Source organism: Zea mays, chromosome 1 (genome assembly GCF_902167145.1).
Source record: "Zea mays cultivar B73 chromosome 1, Zm-B73-REFERENCE-NAM-5.0, whole genome shotgun sequence".
Lineage (NCBI taxonomy): Eukaryota > Viridiplantae > Streptophyta > Magnoliopsida > Poales > Poaceae > Zea > Zea mays.
In genome coordinates, this window is record NC_050096.1 from 195,865,986 (window position 1) to 195,887,194 (window position 21,209).

General features: G+C 50.1%; 1 long non-coding RNA gene across 1 annotated transcript; it reads right to left on the reverse strand.

Moving 5' to 3' along the window:
- Positions 1–1,350: 1,350 nt before the first annotated feature.
- LOC118476098 (uncharacterized) lies at positions 1,351–4,023 on the reverse strand. The gene is made up of 3 exons (XR_004855430.1): positions 3,738–4,023; positions 3,323–3,653; positions 1,351–1,507 (listed from the first exon to the last, which is right to left on the reverse strand). It is a non-coding gene; the product is annotated as an uncharacterized lncRNA (long non-coding RNA).
- Positions 4,024–21,209: the final 17,186 nt, after the last annotated feature.

The following is a 21,209-nucleotide window of genomic DNA, read 5'->3' on the forward strand; positions in this document are numbered from 1 at the left end:
AAAAGAATTTCACTTTAAAATCTATAAAATATTTATAAGTTTAAAATTACATGCTAGCTTAAGTGACAATCCTCAATAAAGAAGCTAAAGATGGGATATACTTATATAAGAAGGCCGAGCCCACCGGCACTTAGCACCATCCACAACAGAACAAAATTACAACCTGAAAAAACAACAGGGAATAAAACCCTGAGTACACAATTACTCAGCAAGACTTACCCGACTAAAGAAAAGACTCTCAAGGATATGCTGGTTTGTCGGGAATCAAGGTAAAGCTTATCAACTTTCAAAGACTCATTTTCGTAGAAAAGCTTACTAGTAGTGGATCCTTATGCAAAAATTTTACTTCACAAATTAAGTACTTTTCCTGAATCTAGATTTGCCTAATCTAGAGCATTCACTTGTCCTACACTAGCTTCATTTTAGCAGCTTTAGTTTCACTTGTTATCTACGATGAAGGTCGAAGATCCAGTCTTCATATCCGAGAAGTTCGGCGATCCGAATCGATTAATACCCAGCTGGGGATCTCCAACCACACGACATATGTAGCACTTAACCCTTGCATATGTCAACTCGCCCACGGGTTTCTCAAGACCAGAATGGGTTCACGCGACCCGAGAGCACAGCACTCCACCGTCCAGCCATTGGCATGGTTGGTACACGTTACTCTCGCCATGGTGCCCGCCATGTTTCCGAGAGTACAGCACCCCACCTTCCAGCGATTGGCCTGGTTGGTACACGTTACTCTCGCCATGGTGCCCGCCATGTTTCCGAGAGTACAGCACCCCACCTTCCAGTTTCTTGCCACGAAGGGTACAAGCTACTCTCGCCATCTCTCCACTCCCAGTGCGTGCGAGCTGTTCTGGTATTGGTCCGACCGAGGCTAAGCTTACCCATGATGAGGCATGTGGCCAGTTAAAGGGTCCTAGATCAGCAGGCCAACAATCAGAACGGTCCTTAATCGACACAAACGGGCGACCTTTCCTGCTCAACGTCTGGTCTCATTTTAGTTAAACCATTTCCCAATCCTTGGTACCTGACAGAGGTATTTTTTCTGGATGTTGAATCCATCATGGCCATATGGATTCACCATCCCAATTTCTTTTTCACAACAATTTCCCATATCCCGTGTAACACATCATCTTTTTAAAAGAAACAACTTTTAATTATCTAAGCAGGGCTAAGCATCTTTAGTTCTCTTTTATAAACAAGAATCAAGGAATAGTAATCAAATTCCAAGGAATGGCAATGCATCAATTGTTTCATCACTCAACTCCTATCACCTAATGCAACATATAAGTGATAAAAGTTTTATAACAACAAGGAGGTGACAAATGCACCGGGGCTTGCCTGGGATAACACTAAGTTAGTGTTGTTAATTGACGACCACTTGGTGAGCATCTTCTATCCTGGCACTTGGTTGATTCATCCATTTTAGCTTCGTCCATCAGCATCACTTGGAGATCAATTCCACTCGTCTTCCATAGCATGTGATCAATTAACGTACCTAAATGATATGTATGATGCACATGAGCATGAGCACGAAGGGCATAAGATAGATAATCTATGTTAAAGAGGATACATATTTAAAACAAGTCATCACAACACCTAGGAGCACACTAGATGTCAAGATATTACTAAGTATCACAAGTACATTTTTTTACATTTACATAGATCTAACTCAAGCATCAATCAACAAAAGGCTATACATGAACCTTAACTTTATGGATTAGAGTACACTATCAAAGGATTAACATCATTCTTAGCACTAATGAATAACCCACTATTAACTAGTATAAAATCCTATGGAGCAAAACTTATCTCAACCTATAGATCTAAAATACTTCTATGCATAACAAGCACTTCAATTCTAAACTTTACTCCTCAATCATCCGGCATTAACATCATGCTTATAACTATAAGGCGACCAAATTAATTCATAGATCTAGATATGTATGTCTACTAAACCTTCTTCGCATTATTGAGTTCATTATAACCACACAAGGTCTAATTAGCTACTAGTTCCAATACATTCATCAAAGTATTAATTCCCAAACTAATAGGTTTAGAGCACACATTAAGAAAGAAAAACTCAACCATGTGCAACAAGACATTTGGATAAACATTTCACATGTCATAAGTCTTCATCACTCAAGAATCAAAAACTGATTACTCCTACTTAGCCAAACAGGAATCAAACCAAATACCCCATTGCAGATTTTCTGGACAGCATTCAGCAGTCAACGGTTTTGCTCATAACTCACAAGGTATTCATCCAAAAATAATGAACTAGAACTTTCTGGAAAGCTTAAGAAGTCCTCTACAACTTTGGTATTTTCATCACAACGAAATTTGACACTTAGAAAGGTCAAACAGTACAAAACAATAATGCTGTCCAGATTTGGACAGAATTCGATTGTTTACTTCAAAACTCCATAACTGGAGATTTAGGTATCCAAAACAGGTGATCCTAGACTTTTTAGAAAGCTAATACAATTGTCTACAATTCGTTTATAAACATTTCAGGTTGATTCAATGTGGATCAAAGTCAGTTAATACAAACAAACATTGCTGTCCAGACTGTTGACAGATTCAAACATCCCATTTAAAACAGCCATAACTTGACTTCTAGATCACCAAAAAGGGTGATCCAAAACTTGTTGGAAAGCTTAAGCAAAGTACTACAATTCTCCTAGAATTACTAAGAGCTGATTCTCAGTTTAACTTGGACAAACAAGGTCATTTTCGAAATCTATACAGAATCTGGACAGATTCTAAAACTGGACTTGAGAAAATCATAACTCCTAAACTGCTAAGCCTATGGTCATGAAATTTATACACAAGTAAGATAAAGAGATTATCTACAAGTTTTATATATAACACTTCTACAGAAAACATGGTTTACTTTATCGAACTAGCTGCACAATTAAAACTGTACCTGCAGCCCTAAACAGCAATATATTCAATTTAATAGCACTGGACTTATATATCCACTAGAACATCCCATGCATACACCACATCCCAATTTAAACTCCATCCTACGACACGATTTCATTACGAATATGGAAGTGGATTAAACACTTAAAGCAAGGCATTGGCTTAATCATATAAACAGAATCTATCAAAAGCAATGCGAATAGCACTTATCAATAAAATGCTAGAAATAATAATCCACTAAAGAAAGACATCAACTTTAGTATACAAATAGTGAGACGATGATGACTCTAGGTTCAATGTTTCGTTGAACACGTGGTGTGCATTGCATAGCACTACACTGCCTTCATCGATCAAATTAACTAGCCAAGGTAACGAAAGGGCTCACCATATCATAAACCAAATCAATATTTGGGATAATGATGACGATTTCCGATTTGCATAACCCCAAACATCAAACAACTATTGCACGGATTGCCTGTCCTCACACATATGGGATTCCTCTCCTCCAAACCACACACCAGTACACAAACATAAACCGCAGTTAACCATTGACACCAAGCAAAGAACTAATTGAATAGAAGAAAACCGATGTCTCACCGGCAACACACGAAATTGCGACAGGGTGTTAGGAGAGGGAGCAGATGTGGTGTCGACAGTCCACAGGTTTGGGCATTTCATCGAATAGGCGGTATGCGAGGCACGACTTCGATAGCTAGCTGTGAGCAACGACGATAGTTATCGACTTGGCCATTTCATCGAACCGAGAGGGTGCAGGCAAACGACACAGCAAGGGGGCTCACCGGGGGATGACGTCGTGGCTGGGGCCTCGGCGAGGTGGCCATGGCCGGCCGAACGGAGGGTGCTGGCGAGCTGGAGGCAAGGGTGTGAAGGGGGTGCTGGAAGACGATCCTAGGGCACGGCTTGAGGTGGAGGCCGAGCACAGCCATGGATGGAGAGGAGCAGGGGCGGTCGACACTGGGGGCTAGGAGGAGCCAAGACGGTCGCCGCGAGATCAGCAGGGAGAGGGAGTAGGAAAGCGGCATGGAGAAAAGACTCTGTGGCTTTGTCCTTTGGAGAAAATGACGTGAAGGGATTTGGTTCCTGTGACCAATGCGATAAGGCTAAGGAGATACAGACGCGTGGAGAGTAAAAGAAAAACGGGATTCTTACACCTTTTTCTTAATCCAAAAGCATAAACAAAAATACAATTATCAGCCTTGATTAGAGTACAGAGAGGTGTGGATAAGACTGATGGAGAAAAAAATCAAAGATAGAGAGCGGTGGAGAAGATAAGAGAAAAATTTAGATTTTTCCTTCTCCAATCTTTAACCAATAGAATACCCAAATAAGTGAAAAATCTGGGATTTGAATCCGGGCGAGATGCAAACAGACCCATCAAAACAATATAAATTTTAATATTTTTGGACTACGCTAACACTGTTAGGTATTTTTCGGATCAGACAAATTTTCATAGTTGTAGACAGTGGAACAGATTAATTACGAGTACTCATTTCGGTTCTAGTTATCTCGGTCCGATTTAATTTTGCAGCACTTCTATCGTGGAGTTCTAGTAATATTCACTTGGGCAAAAATACAAGAGTGGATCGGGATTCCAAATTCATATTCTCTTAATCCATAAATTTTAAACAAACACCAGGTTCGACATTTCGCGAAATAAATACGCGAGATCGATCCGGCATCGAAATTGTGAACCCTTCGGAAGCGAAGTCACACATCGTTCACGTGGGCGAGAGGTTGTGCGCTGTCTAGACACCGCTTATCACCATCCACGCGCCACGATGCCAGGCCACAGAGAGACACGAGCAACATAAGCGTGAAATGATTTCAAATGAAGTTTAAGAAACCATATTCGATTTCCAGAATTAAAGTTTAGGCAAGACGTTGATGGCTTAACCCAAACGATACTGGATTCGATGTTCCGAAAATTACCAAAGTCTGAATTTTTGCGAAATAATTTAGGACAATTTAAACAGATGGAGACAGACACGATATCAAAATCGTGATAGACGAGGATAATTAGAACTTAGTGGCCTTTACATTCACCAATATCCCGTGCTTAAGTCTGTACTCGTTGTCGAGCAGACGATAAACACCTGGGGTGTTACACTACACACCCTCTTTGTGGCTTCGGAGGAAGGCAGATTACAGCGCTCGACAAAATCACGATGCCAGTTGACCTTCAGCTTCATCCACAATACAAGGACTGAACAAGTTGTGTTTGACATCATTGATATGGAATACCCCTACAATGCAATCATTGGTCGTGGGACACTCAATGCTTTCGAAGCAATACTTCATCCAGCATATCTATGCATGAAGATACCTTCGGAACAAGGACCCATTACTGTTCATGGTAGTCAGGAAGCTGCTAGAAAAGCTGAAGGAAACTGGACAGACTCAAAAGCAATCTACAACATAGATGGAACTGAAGCTTGTGAATAGTACAGGTACAGAAGAGAGAAGGCTGCCTCGACTGATCAGCCGAAGCCTATGCTTCTATGTGAAGACATAGCAGAGCAGAAGGTACTGCTGGGATCTTAGCTATCTGAAGAGCAGGAGAAAACCTTGATAAGGTTTTTATTCAACAACAAAGATGTGTTTGCTTGGTCAACTAATGATCTCTGTGGTGTAAATAGAGACGTCATTGAACATCCACTCAATGTCGACTCGTCTTTCAGGCCAAGAAAGCAGAGGCTTCGGAAAATGTCCGATGATAAAGCTGAAGGTGCTCGAAATGAAGTCAAAAGACTTCTCAGTGCTGGTGTTATTAGGGAGGTAAAATATCCAGAATGGTTAGCCAATACTGTTATGGTGAAGAAGGCCAATGGCAAGTGGAGAATGTGTATTGATTTCACGGATCTCAATAAGGCTTGCCCGAAGTACGAGTTTCCATTACCAAGGATAGACTCTCTTGTGGATGCCGGAACTTATGAGTCTGCTGGATTGTTACTCAGGATATCATCAAATATGGATGATGAAGAAGGATGAGCCGAAGACTAGCTTCATAACTCCTAGTGGCACCTATTGTTATCTTCGGATGCCTGAGGGGCTCAAGAATGCTGGAGGAAGCTTCAGCAGAATGATAACCAAGGTCCTTCATTCCCAGATAGGCAGAAATGTGCTAACATATGTTGATGACATCATAGTAAAATGCACAAAGCAAGAAAATCATATCACTGATCTGCAATAAACATTTGCTAATTTCAGGCAAGCTGGCTTGAAATTAAATCCTGAAAAATGTGTCTTTGTAGTAAAGAAGAATAAGTTCCTTGGTTGTCTAGTTTCAACGAAGGGGATCGAAGCTAACCCAAGCAAGATCGAAGCCATCCTTTGAATGGAACCGCCAAGTACAAAGAAGGGGGTCCAACGGTTGGCAGGAAGATTGGCTTCATTGAATAGATTTATATCTAGATCAGCAGAAAGAAACTTGCCATTCTTTGAAATACTAAAATCAGCCAAAGTCTTTCAATAGCTCAGCAGAAAGCCTTCGAAGAGCTGAAGCAATATTTGATTGATTTGACAACATTAACTCCACCTGTGCCAGGGGCTCCGTTACTATGTATGTGGCAGCTTCGCATTCTGCAGTAAGTGCGGCGCTTGTGCAGGAGAAACTCGAAGGACAAATTAAAAAGCAAGCCCTAGTATACTTTGTCTTTGAAGTACTAAGTTTATCAAAGAAAAACTATACAAATTGGAGAAGGTGTTGTATGCTGTCTTAATGGCCTCCAGGAAGCTTCGACACTATTTTCAAGCATTCCATATAATTGTTCCTTCATCACAGCCTTTGAAGGATATTATGAGGAACAGAGAAGCTACTTGAATGATTGGAAAGTGGGCTACAGAACTCAACGAATTCAGCATTGATTATGTGCATAGATCCTCGATTCAGTCCCAGGCGTTAGCAGACTTCATCGCTGACTAGACGCCAGGGGCTCAGGAAGAAGAAGCAAATAAAGATGCCGAAGCTTGGACAGTGTTCTGCGACAGTTCCTGGGGAACCTTCGGGGCAGGTGCGGCTGCTGTTTTAGTTGCACCTTCCAAAGTTAGAACATGCTATGCAATAAAGCTTGATTTCAGCTGCACAAATAATATTGCTGAATACGAAGCTTTGCTTTTGGGGCTTCGTAAGTTAAAGGCAATGGGGATAAGAAGGGCGGTCCTTAAAACCGATTCCCAAGTTATTTCTGGTCATGTTGACAAGAGTTGTAGGGCAAGAGACCCGAAGGTTGAGAAATACCTGGATACAGTTCGAAGGCTTGAAGCTTCTTTCGAAGGGTTTTCTGTCAAGAGTATTCCACGAGGAGAAAATGAGCACGCTGATCTGCTAGCCAAGTCAGCGGCACAGGGGCTGTCTCTACCTTCGGAAGTGTTCTTTGAGACAATAAAAGCACCTTCGGTGGAACTGCTTGAAAGAGCAGTGCTTAATATATCTCCTGTTCATAGTGAAGATTGGAGGACTGAGATTATATCTTTTCTCCAAGGTAACTGCCTTTCAGATGACGAAGCTTATAATAAGAGAATGGAGGCAAGAACAAGACCATATGTAATAATAGAAGGGGAGTTATACAAACATGGAGTCTGCTCTCCACTTCTTAAGTGTCTATCCAAAACTGAAGGTATAGAGCTGATGAAGGAAATACATGCAGGATTGTGTGGATCTCACATTGGATCTAGACCTTTGCTGGGGAAGGTCTTCAGACAAGGATTTTATTGGCCGAAGGCAGCTTCGGATGCAATAGATCTAGTTCAAAAGTGCGAAAATTGCCAAAAATGCGCAAGAGACCAGAAACAACCTTCGTCGCTAACCCAACTAATACAGCCAACTTGGCCATTGCAAAGATGGGGCCTGGATTTGTTAGGTCCACTTCCACCAGCACAAGGCAATTTAAGATATGTTGTGGTGGGTGTAGAATATTTTTCCAAGTGGATTGAAGCGAAGCCTTTGGCCATAATAACTTCAGTCACAGTCCAGAAATTCTTTTGGCAAAACATTTTTGTCGCTTCGGCGTACCAAAGGCTATAACTGTGGACAATGGAACACAGTTTGATGCCGAAACCTTCAAGGAATTCTGTGATCAGATCGGTACGAAGATCCATTTTGCATCAGTCAGATATCCAGAATCAAATGGACTTGTTGAAAGAGAAAATGGTATTATAATGACAGGAATAATGAAGTTAATTTGTAACCAGCCCAGAGGAAAGTGGCCAGAAGAGTTGATTAAAGTGGTGTGGAGCCACAATACGACTGTATCAAGATCAACAGGTTTTACGCCATTCAAGCTATTATTTGGTGACAAAGCTATAACCCCAGAAGAAGCTAAAACGGGGTCAATAAGAACAACAGCTTCGACTGAAGACGAAGCTGATTATCATGTGGCAAAAGACACTATCAAAGGGGTCAGACTTCAGGCTGTGGAAAATATTAATAAATATCAAGCCGAAACAATAAAATGGCGTGATAGAAAAGTCCGACTGAAAAATATCAAGTCCGGGCATCTGGTGCTTCGGAGAGTGGCTAATCCGGACACAGTAGGCAAGCTTCAGCTGAAGTGGGAAGGACCCTTTCTGGTAGTATCTTCGTCAAGACCCGGTTCTTATAGATTAAAGGATATGGACGACAACGACATTCCTAGATCTTGGAATGCGGATGAGCTTCAACGATATTATGTGTAACTTGATGTAATCTTTTTCATTTTTTCTATGACACCCTTTTCCTTTCAAAAAGGGGGAGAAAGGTTTTTCATGGGGCCATAGTTTGTAATTTTTCCTTTCTTATTCAGCTCCACGAGAGCAAAATCCCCCAAAATATGTAAATGTAAAATCTGAGCATGCACCATCGAGTGCAGAGAAAAAGAGAACACAGGGAGAAGCTCAAAAGTCATCCCTAAGGGGATGCAGAGCATAACGAAGCTACAAAAAGCCGTTCCTAAGGGAGCGCAGCGTAAGTTTTCTGCTCAAAAGTCGTTCCTAAGGGAATGCAGAGCCAAATACCGTTGAAATATAAGGCGAAGCGGGAAAAGTCAACGCGAATACCGCCGAAATAGAAGGCGAAGAAGTTCAAAAGATGTTCCTTAGGGGATGCAGAACTTACACCGATAAATAAGCGGTGCAGCCGAAAAATAAACGGCAAAGAGAGATTTCAGTCATTCCTTAGGGAATGAAGGGTATGGATGAAGCTTCGTATGTGTGTGTTTGGACATTCATTTGCACGATACATACATCATACATTGCATCCATAAACATTCATTTAGACATACATAGGATCATCATCATCATATCATACAGATACAATAGTTGCTTCGGCTCTAAGAATACAGCTTCGAAAGCAGAATCATGCTTCGTTGTGTACGAAAAGAAGGGAAGGTGTTTTTCGCCTTCGGCTCAAAAAATACAAGTTCCGTCCACATCAAAACATTTCATACATTGATGGAAAGGTAAAAATATATTACAAGGTATGGACAAAATTTACAGAGTAGAATCTAATTCTTTATGAAGGTTAATGCAAGAGTTTTTAGAGTTTTTTTCCACAGCTAGCTATCCGAGCTTCATCATCATCTATTGAGCTTCGGATCGTCTGCTAAGCTTCGGCTTTGTGCTCTTCGGCTTCGTCATCCTGTACATATTAAAGCGTTATAAGGAAAAATCAAGTTTCAAGGAAAAGGTAAGCACAAGGTATGATTTTATTACCGGCTTAAGATGACTTCGAGCTTCGTCACCAGCTAGGCTTCGCCCACCCTTCGTCCATATTAGCTTTATAAATCTGTTTCCTATGCTTCGAGCAAGACTGGGAATATCAATCAGATCTGCTGGCGATAAGCTAAAGTTTGGTCTATTGACAATCTTCCCATGTGTGCAACCAGATTTTAGGAAGGCAGCAGTTGTGCCCCGAGAAGCTACCAGGGCACAGAAATCGCCGTGTCCAGCTATAATTTCATCAAGGGCATCAATTTCACCCTCAATGTGTTCGAAGGTTCCTGGCAGGTCTTCAATCAAAGGACTAAATTTCTCATAGCCGGCTCCAACCGAATTAAAGACCTGTTTTAGCCGTTGCATACATCGGTTGCTGAACTCCAGACATTGATTTTCAAGCTCTTTCAATGACTTTTGCAAATTTGAACTTTTTTCAACCTTAGTCTCAAATTTTGCATCAAATTTCTGTTTTTCTTGCTCGAAGCTTTCTGACTTTGAGAGAAGCTCCTTACTCAACTTTGCAATTTTGGCTTGAGCTTCTGCCAGTAAACCCTCTGCTGTCTGAAGTTCGAAATCTTTCTTTTCAAGAGCAGCCGCTTGATCTTTCATTTTGCTTTCTAAACCCTCAATTATAACTTCATGCTTTTTATCTTCAAGGTCATGTTGCATCCTCAAAGCTTTACTCAACAGCATACTCTGTGCAGGAGCAACCTTCGTCAGAAAACACATTCGTTGTTAAAAATAATGAAAAGTCGAAGAAAAGTTTTGTCGGCATTTCGAGACCGGGGGGGTCCCTAAGCCGACGAGTGAATGTCGCCGCGTGCCCCAGCCCAGATGGGTCGACGCGAGGCCGAGCGCGAAGGGGGGAAGTGAGGTGGCCGGAGACAGGCGTGAGAGAGGTGGGAATCCCGCGGCCTTCATGTTCGTCCCGCGCCCAGGTCGGGTGCGCTTGTAGTAGGGGGTTACAAGCGTCCACGCGGGAGAGGGAGCGAGCGGCCTCACGTGAGCGCCTGTCCCGTCCCTGTCCCCGCGCGGCCAACCCTCTCTAAGAGGGCCCTGGTCCTTCCTTTTATTGGCGTAAGGAGAGGATCCAGGTGTACAATGGGGGGTGTAGCAGAGTGCTACGTGTCTAGCGGAGGAGAGCTAGCGCCCTAAGTACATGCCGTTGTGGCAGCCGGAGAGATTTTGGCACCCAGCTGGTGTGATGTCGTGGTCGTCGGAGGAGTGCTGGAGCCTGGCGGAGGGACAGCTGTCGGAGCTGTTGAGTCCTTGCTGACGTCCCCTTGCTTCCGTAAGGGGGCTGAGAGCCACCGTCGTCACAGAGTATGCGGGGCGCCATCATTGCCTATCTGGCGGAGCGAGCCAGATGGGACGCCGGTCTTGTTCCCCGTGGCCCGAGTTAGCTCGGGGTAGGGTGATGATGGCGCCTCCTGTTGACGTGGCTGGTCTGCGCCCTAGGTTGGGCGATGTGGAAGCTCCTCTGAAGCCGAGGTCGAGTCTGTCTTCCGTGGCCGAGGTTGAGTCCGAGCCCCTGGTTCGGGCGAGGCGGAGACCGTCGGTTGAGGCCAGGGTGGAGTCCGAGCCCTGGGGTCGGGCGGAGCGGAGTTCGTCGTCTTCTGGGGCTGAGCCCAAGTCCGAGCCCTGGGTCGGGCGGAGCGGAGTTCGTCGTCTTCTGGGGCTGAGCCCAAGTCCGAGCCCTGGGTCGGGCGGAGCGGAGTTCGTCGTCTTCTGGAGCTGAGCCCAAGTCCGAGCCCTAGGTCGGGTGGAGCGGAGTTCGTCGTCTTCTGGGGCTGAGCCCGAGTCCGAGCCCTGGGTCGGGCGGAGCGGAGTTCGCCGTCTTCCGGGGCTTAGCCCGAGTCCGAGCCCTAGGTCGGGCGGAGCGGAGCTTCCTATGGTGCCTGCGGCCGGGCCTGACTGCCTGTCAGCCTCACTCTGCCAAGTGGCACCACAGTCGGAGCGGCGCAGGCGGCGCTGTCTTTCTGTCAGACCGGTCAGTGGAGCGGCGAAGTGATGGCGGTCACTTCAGCTCTGTCGGCTAAGGGGCGCGCGTCAGGATAAAGGTGTCAGGCCACCTTCGCATTAAATGCTCCTGCGATTTGGCCGGTCGGTGCGGTGATTTGGTCAGGGTTGCTTCTTGGCGAAGACAGGGCCTCGGGCGAGCCAGAAATATGTTCGCCGCTGAAGGGGGGCCTCGGGCGAGACGGAGATCCTCCGGGGTCGGTTGCCCTTGTCCGAGCCTAGGCTCGGGCGAGGCGTGATCGAGTCCCTCGAATGGACTGATCCCTGACTTAATCGTACCCATCAGGCCTTTGCAGCTTTATGCTGATGGGGGTTACCAGCTGAGAATTAGGAGCCTTGAGGGTACCCCTAATTATGGTCCCTGACAGTAGCCCCCGAGCCTCGAAGGGAGTGTTAGCACTCGCTTGGAGGCTTTCGCCGCACTTTTTGCAAGGGGACCAGCCTTTCTCGGTTGCGTTTTGTTCCGGTGGGTGCGCGCGAGCGCACCCACCGGGTGTAGCCCCCGAGGCCTCGGAGGAGTGGTTTGACTCCTCCGAGGTCTTAATGCCTCGTGTAATGCTTCGGCTGGTCTGGTCGTTCCCTCATGCGAGCTGGCCGTAGCCCGGGTGTACGGTCGGGTCCCAAGTTCTCGGGCTGGTATGTTGACGCTGTCAACTGTGTGGCCGGAGCCGGGTTTGTGAGAGCAGCCCCCGAGCCTCTGCACAGGGCGAGAGGGCGATCAGGGTCAGACTCGACTTTTTTACATACGCCCCTGCGTCGCCTTTCCGCAAGGAGGAGGGGGGAGAGCGCCATGTTGCCCTCGGTGGGCGCCGAACATGGTGTCTCCGGTGAGCTGCAGGTGGGTGATCCGAGTGGACGTCCGTGCCCCGTTCGTTAGGGGTCGGCTAGAGGCCCAGAGGCGCGCCCAAAAGTACCTGCGGGTGATCTGCCGGACCCGGTCCCCTGGCGACGGGGTCCGAGGGCTCGATGCCTCCCTCTGATGGGATTCCGTTACAAGATCGTTCCCGCTGGTCTCAGAAATGTCCTAGGGTACCTCGGGAGCGCAGCCCGAGCCTTGGTTATGTATCAAACGTACCCATGGTCATCCCTCGCTCTGTGTCTGAGGCGGCTATGAACCCTTCGGGGGCGAGCCTTCGAACCCCTGATCAGTAGTGGGCGTGGAGCCCGAGTAGCCTGAGGCGGCCGTTGAACCCTTCTGAGGGGCCGGCCTTCGAACCTCTGACCAGTAGTGGGTGTGGAGCCCACGCGCTCTGAGGCGGCTGTTGAACCCTTCCGAGGGGCCAGCCTTCGAACCTCTGATCAGTAGGGAGGCTCGGAGCCTGGTTCCTTCACGGGGAAGGATCCTTTTCGGGGTATCCCCCTTTCCCGGTCCCTGTTGCAAGAGAGAGAAAGAGGCAAAAGGAAAAGGATACGAAATCGAACGACGCGGCGTACCTTTTCTGACGCGGTCATTATGGCGGAGGCGAAGCGTCGCCCGCTTCTCCTGCCATAGGCGCCGCCTGTCCCGCCGCGGAGTTAATGCGACGGGGCGAGTGGTTCGCGAGGCGGCCGTTGCGCGTGCGTGAGCCGTTCGAGGAACGGAACACGGGCGCGTTGTCTTCACGCCGTGAGAGAGGGTTCTCTCTTCGCCCCTGGATGGGACGTAGGCTTGGCTGACGACGTGACCGCTGCTCCTGCCCGCCTGCCACCGCCATTACTGCCGGCCCATTTTTGGCCGCATTGACCGTCGCGCCAGGCTGGCGCTGCTGGGTCGTGCGCTGGGTCGCCTCGAGTCGCGGTATTGGTTCCGCAGTCGAGGAGGCGCGGTGGTGGCGCGGGTGGCGGTGCAGCTGCATGCACGAAGCATTCGGCGCGCCAGTTGCATGACGCGTGGGCCTGGGCCTCCATGCCGGGCGTGTTGGTAGTCGGAGAAGTGCGCCCACTTGGCGCGGTTGCATGCCGCCTGCATGGCTGCCCGCCCTTTCGCCCGCTGGTCTGGGCAAAAGTGGAGGGCCGCTTGTAACCGCTGGGCGGTTGTACGCACCGCGCACGGCGGTTTGGCTTCTTCTGCTCTGAGCCGGCTTGCATGACGTGTGGGACCCAGCCCCCACGCCGTAGGGGAGGACCTTGGAGTGTGTTGGAGAAGACTCAGCCCACTACAGCTGGGGACGCAAGTAGGGAGAGTCGCCTTTAAAAGGAGGGTGACCCCCTTAGAAGGCGTCCATGTCTTCGCGCTTCCTTATGCATCGTGTCTTTCCACCTTCCAAGCCCCCGGATGGGGGATACCCGCCGTCTTTCCGCCTCGTCGTTGGAGGAACGCAACTCCGTGGGAGTTGGTACCTTTCAGCCATCGTTCGGCTTCAAGGATTTTCATCATGCAGCCCGGTTGCACCCCTCCACCGGCGGTCACCCAAGATGGTGACCTCCAGTTCGATGGCGGGGGAAAGCAAACCGGGCCGCGGCCTCTGCCCCTCCCTCAGCCTCAAGGATTTTCATCACCAGGGCTGGGGAGGGGAGTGTGCCGAGTTGGGGTCGGCCCCTGCGTGGGCGGCGGCCCGCTCCTTCCCTCAGTGATCGGGGGGAAGGGCAGTTGTTGTCCGTGGCGCTGGCAGCTGCCGCGTGCCTGGCTCTCGGACGCGAGTGGCTTTGGAGCCGCTCTCGGCGCCGGCTTCTGCCACGGCAGCTGGAAGAGGTTCTTCCGCCGACGAGATAGCCAGGGCCGCCCACGGACCGACCTCCAACTCTACGGCCTTCTGCCCGTCCTTGCCTCACGAGTTTGGGCATGGGCGGGGGCCTCCTGGCAGCAGCATCCACCCTGAGGTCATCGCTGCCGCTGTTCGGCCCCCCGGAGCAGAAGTCGTCGTCGTCGCCGCTGCTGGAGCGGGCGACGGCGCGCCGTTCGTCAGTCTTCTGTTGCTCCGCAGGCCCCCCCCATCGAGTGGGGTTGTTCGTACCTGCGGAGGTGGAACCGGAGTTCCATTTGTAATGGCACTTTGAATGCCAGTGTTTTTGTTCATTGTGGCTGTCGAGGCCTGAACATGTATGTAATTTTGGCACGGAGCCGTGTTTTTTCCTCATTTTCGAGCACTAAGACTCGCCTGTTGGTTGTCTGAACCGCTTCACCAAGCGTGAGTCGCCCCGTGTAAAGGTGACGAGTGAGGTATCCGTATCCCGGAGGCGTAGGAGTCCCTCGGCTCGGTCAGCCTTGTTGCCCGAGGCTTCTCTTGCTCAGTTAAAGGAACCCCTCGGCCGCTCTTTGATGAGCCGAGGCCAGGGGTAGCGGTGTCAGCGCGAACAGAGGCAGAGTTGGCTCGAAAAGAAGACCTGGTCGGCCGGAGCCTGGCCGGGTCGTCCATTAGCGGGACCGACGCCGGAATTGACCAGCCGAGGCCTCGGGTCGGGCTGACGTCCTCGGAGGACAGCTGGCCGAGGCCCCGGGGTGACCGACCGAGCCGCCTGCTCGGGCCGGATTCCCGGAGAAGACCCTGGCGGCGATGGCCCGGGCGTGGCGATGACGTCGTCCTTCAGAGTGGAGATCTTCGGACCGCGTCGCCGTCCGAGGCTAGGTCGGACCTCGCCGAAGGTGTTGTCGATGCCGAGGGTGCTGCTGCTCCCTTCAAGCGTCAAGATCCGAGCCTGCAGGATCAGATTGTCTTGTAGCGTGTGTTTCCTGCGGCCGCCGAGGCCAAAATACACCCTCGCCGTGTTGTAAAGCTGCGTCTCTTTTCCTCTTGTTTTGAGTATCTGGACTTTTTTGTCGGTAACAGAATTGTTTGTGCGAGCGAGAGTTGCTTCTCACGGAAGGTGATGAGTGAGGTATCCGTATCCCGGAGGCGTAGGAGTCCCTCGGCTCGGTCGGCCTTGCCGCTTACGCACACTCTTACCCGTCTATGGGGTTCTGTCACCGACGCAGTTGAGGAGGCTCGAAGAATCGCTCCGGCAGAAGAGCTTCCGAACGTGAAGACTTGTTCGGTCCGCGGAATCACTTATCCGAACGTGAGTTACTTATCGCAGAAGGTGATGAGTGAGGTATCCGTATCTCGCAGGCGTAGGAGTCCCTCGGCTCGGTCAGCCTTGGCTGCTTACGTGTACTCCATCGTTTTCAGGATCCACTTTCAAAGTAGTCAAAAAGCACGAAAGACATTCTGGCAGAAGGGATCTTTTTTCGAGGAAAAAATTCGACGCAGAGGGGGTTCCCCCCTTTTAGCCCCCGAGGGAGGGTCGGGCTTTGCCGAGGCGAGGCCGACCCTTCCTTGATGACTAAACTTTGCGTGGGAGCGAGGTATATGAACAACTTGAAAACATCTTAAGGGTAGAAGCGACATAGCTGTTGGATGTTCCAGGCGTTGCCGTAGACCTCGCCTTGACTGTTGGCCAGCTTGTATGTTCCGGGCTTCAGAACTTTGGCGATGACGAACGACCCCTCCCAGGGGGGCGTGAGCTTGTGCCGCCCTCGGGCGTCTTGTCGTAGCCGAAGCACCAGGTCGCCCACCTGGAGGTCTCGGGACCGGACCCCTCGGGCGTGGTAGCGTCGCAGGGACTGCTGGTACCGCGCCGAGTGTAGTAAGGCCCTGTCCTGAGCCTCTTCCAGCTGGTCCAGCGAGTCTTCTCGACTAGCTTGGTTGGTTTGGCTGGCATAGGCCCTTGTCCTCGGGGAGCCGTATTCCAGGTCTGTGGGCAAGACGGCCTCGGCCCCGTAGACTAGAAAGAACGGCGTGAAGCTCGTGGCTCGGCTCGGTGTTGTCCTCAGGCTCCAGACCACCGAGGGGAGTTCCTTCATCCATCGCTTGCCAAACTTGTTGAGGTCGTTGTAGATCCGAGGCTTGATCCCTTGTAGAATCATGTCGTTGGCACGCTCTACTTGCCCATTTGACATGGGGTGAGCTACGGCGGCCCAGTCCACCCGGATGTGGTGATCCTCGCAGAAGTCCAAGAACTTTCTGCCGGTGAACTGGGTGCCGTTGTCGGTGATGATAGAGTTCGGGACCCCGAAACGATGGATGATGTTGGTGAAGAACGCCACCGCCTGCTCGGACCTGATGCTGTTTAGGGGTCGGACCTCGATCCACTTGGAGAATTTGTCGATGGCGACCAACAGGTGCGTGTAGCCCCCGGGTGCCTTCTGCAAGGGGCCGACGAGGTCTAGACCCCACACAACAAAAGGCCAGGTGATAGGTATCGTCTGCAGAGCCTGAGCGGGCAGGTGGGTCTGCCTTGCGTAGAACTGACACCCTTCGCAGGCGCGGACAATTCTAGTGGCGTCGGCCACCGCCGTGGGCCAGTAGAAGCCTTGTCGGAAAGCATTCCCGACAAGGGCTCGAGGCGCTGCGTGATGGCCGCAAGCCCCCGAGTGTATCTCTCGCAGGAGTTCCTGACCTTCGGTGATGGAGATGCATCGCTGGAGGATGCCAGAGGGGCTGTGGTGGTAGAGCTCCTTCTCATCTCCCAGCAAGACGAATGACTTGGCGCACCACGCCACCCGCCGAGCTTCGGCTCGGTCGGAGGGTAGCTCTCCTCGGTGGAGATATTGCAGGTACGGGGTCTGCCAGTTTTGATCAGGCGTGACCCCGCTTTGCTCCCCCTCGACGCGCAGCGTCTCGCCCTCGGGGGCCGAGGGTACCTCGGGCTGGGCCGAGGGTGCCTCAGGCTCGGGCGTGTCGTCGATCTTGACGGAGGGTTGATGCAGATCTCGGGAGAAGACGTCCGGGGGAACTGCTGTTCGCCCCGAGGCTATTTTAGCCAGGTCGTCCGCAGTCTTGTTGTAGCGCCGGGCGATGTGGTTGAGCTCGAGCCCGTAGAACTTGTCTTCCAGGCGCCGAACTTCATCGCAATAGGCCTCCATCTTCGGGTCGCGGCAGTGGGAGTTCTTCATGACTTGGTCGATGACGAGCTGCGAGTCACCGCGAGCGTCGAGGCGTCGGACCCCTAGCTCGATGGCGATCCGCAATCCGTTGACCAGAGCCTCGTACTCAGCCACGTTGTTGGATGCCGGGAAATGGAGGCGTAACACGTAGCGTAGGTGCTTCCCGAGGGGCGAGATGAAGAGTAGGCCTACGCCGGCTCCTGTCTTCATCAGCGACCCGTCGAAGAACATGGTCCAGAGCTCCGGTTGGATCGGAGCTGTCGGTAGCTGGGTGTCGACCCATTCGGCCACGAAGTCTGCCAGGACCTGGGACTTGATGGCCTTTCGAGGGGCGAACGGGATTGCCTCACCCATGATTTCCACCGCCCACTTTGCAATCCTACCCGAGGCCTCCCGGCACTGGATGATCTCCCCAGGGGGAAGGATGACACCACAGTTACCGGATGAGACTCGAAGTAGTGTCGCAACTTCCGCCGTGTTAGGATCACCGCATACAGCAGCTTCTAAACTTGTGGGTAGCGGATCTTGGTTTCAGACAGTACCTCGCTGACGAAGTAGACTGGCCTTTGAACGGGCAATGCATGCCCCTCTTCTTGCCTCTCGACCACAATCGCGGCGCTAACCACCTGAGTGGTCGTGGCGACGTAGACCAAGAGGGCTTCTCCGGCAGCTGGGGGCACCAAGATAGGCGCCTTCGTGAGGAGCGCCTTCAGGTTCTCGAGGGCTTCCTCGGCCTCAGGGGTCCAAGTGAAGCACTCGGCCTTCCTTAAGAGGCGGTACAGAGGTAGACCTCTTTCACCGAGGCGTGAGATGAAGCAGCACAGAGCCACGAGACATCCCATGACCCTCTGTACGCCTTTCAAGTCCTTGATGGGCCCCATGCTGGTGATGGCTGCGATCTTCTCCGGGTTGGCTTCGATGCCCCGCTCGGAGACGATGAACCCCAAGAGCATGCCTCGGGGCACCCCGAAGACACACTTTTCAGGATTGAGCTTGACGCCTTTCGCCTTGAGACATCGGAATGTCACTTCAAGGTTGGAAAGGAGGTCAGAGGCTTTCCTCGTCTCGACTACGATGTCATCGACGTAGGCCTCGACCGTGCGGCCAATGTGTTCGCCGAACACATGGTTCATGCACCGCTGGTACGTCGCGCCCGCATTCCTAAAGCCGAACGGCATGGTGACATAGCAGTACATGCCGAAGGGTGTGATGAAAGAAGTCGCGAGCTGGTCGGACTCTTTCATCTTGATTTGGTGATACCCTGAGTAGGCATCGAGGAAAGACAGGGTTTCGCACCCAGCAGTGGAATCCACGATTTGATCGATGCGAGGCAGAGGGTAGGGAACCTTCGGACATGCTTTGTTCAGACCAGTGTAGTCTACACACATCCGCCATTTCCCCCCTTTCTTTCTCACAAGCACAGGGTTGGCAAGCCATTCGGGATGGAATACCTCTTTGATGAACCCTGCCGCCATTAGCTTGTGGATCTCCTCGCCTATGGCCCTGCGCTTCTCCTCGTCGAATCGGCGCAGAGGCTGCTTGACGGGTCGGGCTCCGGCTTGGATGTCCAGCGAGTGCTCGGCGACATCCCTTGGTATGCCGGGCATGTCCGAGGGACTCCATGCGAAGACGTCAGCGTTCACGCGGAGAAAGTCGACGAGCACTACTTCCTATTTGGGATCGAGCCCGGAGCCGATCCGAATCTGCTCGGTTCTCCGCGCAGAGAGCTTCATCAGGAGGGCTTCTACAATGAGGATGACTGGTATGAAGATTTCCATCATGGAAATTTTGCTTTCGATGATGCTTCCCCTCTGTCAACAGAACTGCAGGCTACACCATGGCCCCAGTCTTACAAGCCACCCCAACTCCCCATGTACGACGGTCATTCAGACCCAAGCAATTCTTGATGAGCTATGAAGCAACCATATCTTCGTATGGTGGCAATACTGCAGTCATGGCAAAGTCTTTCGTCATGGCCGTCAAGAGTGTTGCACAAACCTGGTACTCCTCTCTTCGGCCAGGAACAATCACCTCATGGCAAAAGCTGAAGGACATGTTGATAACCAGCTTCCAAGGGTTTCAGACGAAGCCGGTCACTGCTCAAGCTTTATTCCAGTGCACCCAGGACCACGAAGAATACCTTCAGGCGTATGTCCGAAGGTTCCTGCGTCTGAGGGCACAGGCACCGACAGTGCCCAATGAAATTGTCATTGAGGCCATGATTAAGGGACTTCGGCCGGGACCTTCAGCGCAATACTTTGCCAGGAAGCCTCCTCAAACTTTGGAGAAGCTGCTCCAGAAGATGGACGAGTATATTCGAGCTAACAATGACTTTCGCCAAAGAAGGGAGGAAGCATTCAGGTTCTCTGAAATGATCAGGGGCTTCGGAGGAAGATTCCATCCGAGGCACGTCAGGTCAATTCACAACTCTACTCAAAGTGATGATAGAGGGAGTCAACAGCAAAGGCCACAATACTCCTCGCAAGCTTTGGGACAGCAGCAAAGCTCTTTCCGGCCGCCAGCGCCAAGGGGCAGAGGCGCCAGGGGCTTCAGGGGAAGACTTGGGGATCAGCCAAGAAAAATTTACTGCCTATTATGTGGTGAAGACAAGGGCCATACCACCAGGATGTGCCATGTTACCATCTAGAAGCAAAAGGAGATAGCAGAAGCTGCAGCACAACAGAGTCAGCCGAAGCAAGTCATGCATACTGCTTCGTAGCATTCACCCTACATTCTAGAATATGTAGGCAATCACCCTGCAGCTTCTGTTGCTTCGGCAAGTCAACCCCAAGCATCTTGGCAACAGCCTCCACCGCCACCACCAACGCAACGAGGTCAGCAGCCAGAAGGGAGTCAGCACACTCACCTTTAGCGGGACTTCAGAGAGGAGTCCGAAGCTCGCACAGTCAATAGCACTGTGCCAGAGTCGAAGCATATTTACTGACAAATATCCTACCTCGACAGCAGCTTTCCGCATTTTCGCATTTAGTATTACTTTCTTTTTAATAAGGAACAAGTATAGGAAGTTTAAGTGCTTTTTATTGTTTTTCAATCTCTTGTAATAGTTTCTTTTTACCATAATGAAAATATACCTTCTCCATAGGCTTGAGTTGCCGAAGCATGAGAATTTATGGTGGCACGGAGGACCTTCGAATTATCAAAAATTTGTTCTAAGGAACGCAGTGCAATTTCTTCGAAATATCAAAAAGTCGTTCTTAAGGGAACGCAGTGTAAGTTTTCTGCTCAAAAGTCGTTCCGAAGGGAATGCAGAGCTTACAGCGAAAAATAAGCGCTGATTCCGCTGAAAGTAAAAGGCGAAGAAGCTCCTAAGGGAGGCTTACAACGAAAAATAAGCGTTGATTCCGCTGAAAGTAAAAGGCGAAGAAGCTCCTAAGGGAGGCTTACAGCGAAAAATAAGCGCTGATTCCGCTGAAAGTAAAAGGCGAAGAAGCTCCTAAGGGAGGCTTACAGCGAAAAATAAACGTTGATCCCGCTGAAGTAAAAGGCGAAGAAGCTCCTAAGGGAGGCTTACAGTGAAAAATAAATGTCAACCTTCGGCAAATATCATTTTGCATAACATCACATCATTACATCATTTGCATAGCATAACATCATACATCATAGTGCATCAACAACACAAGAAGGGAGGTCTCAATATTGATATTCGAAGATTGTTTTGAAGAAATAGTGACACGGCACA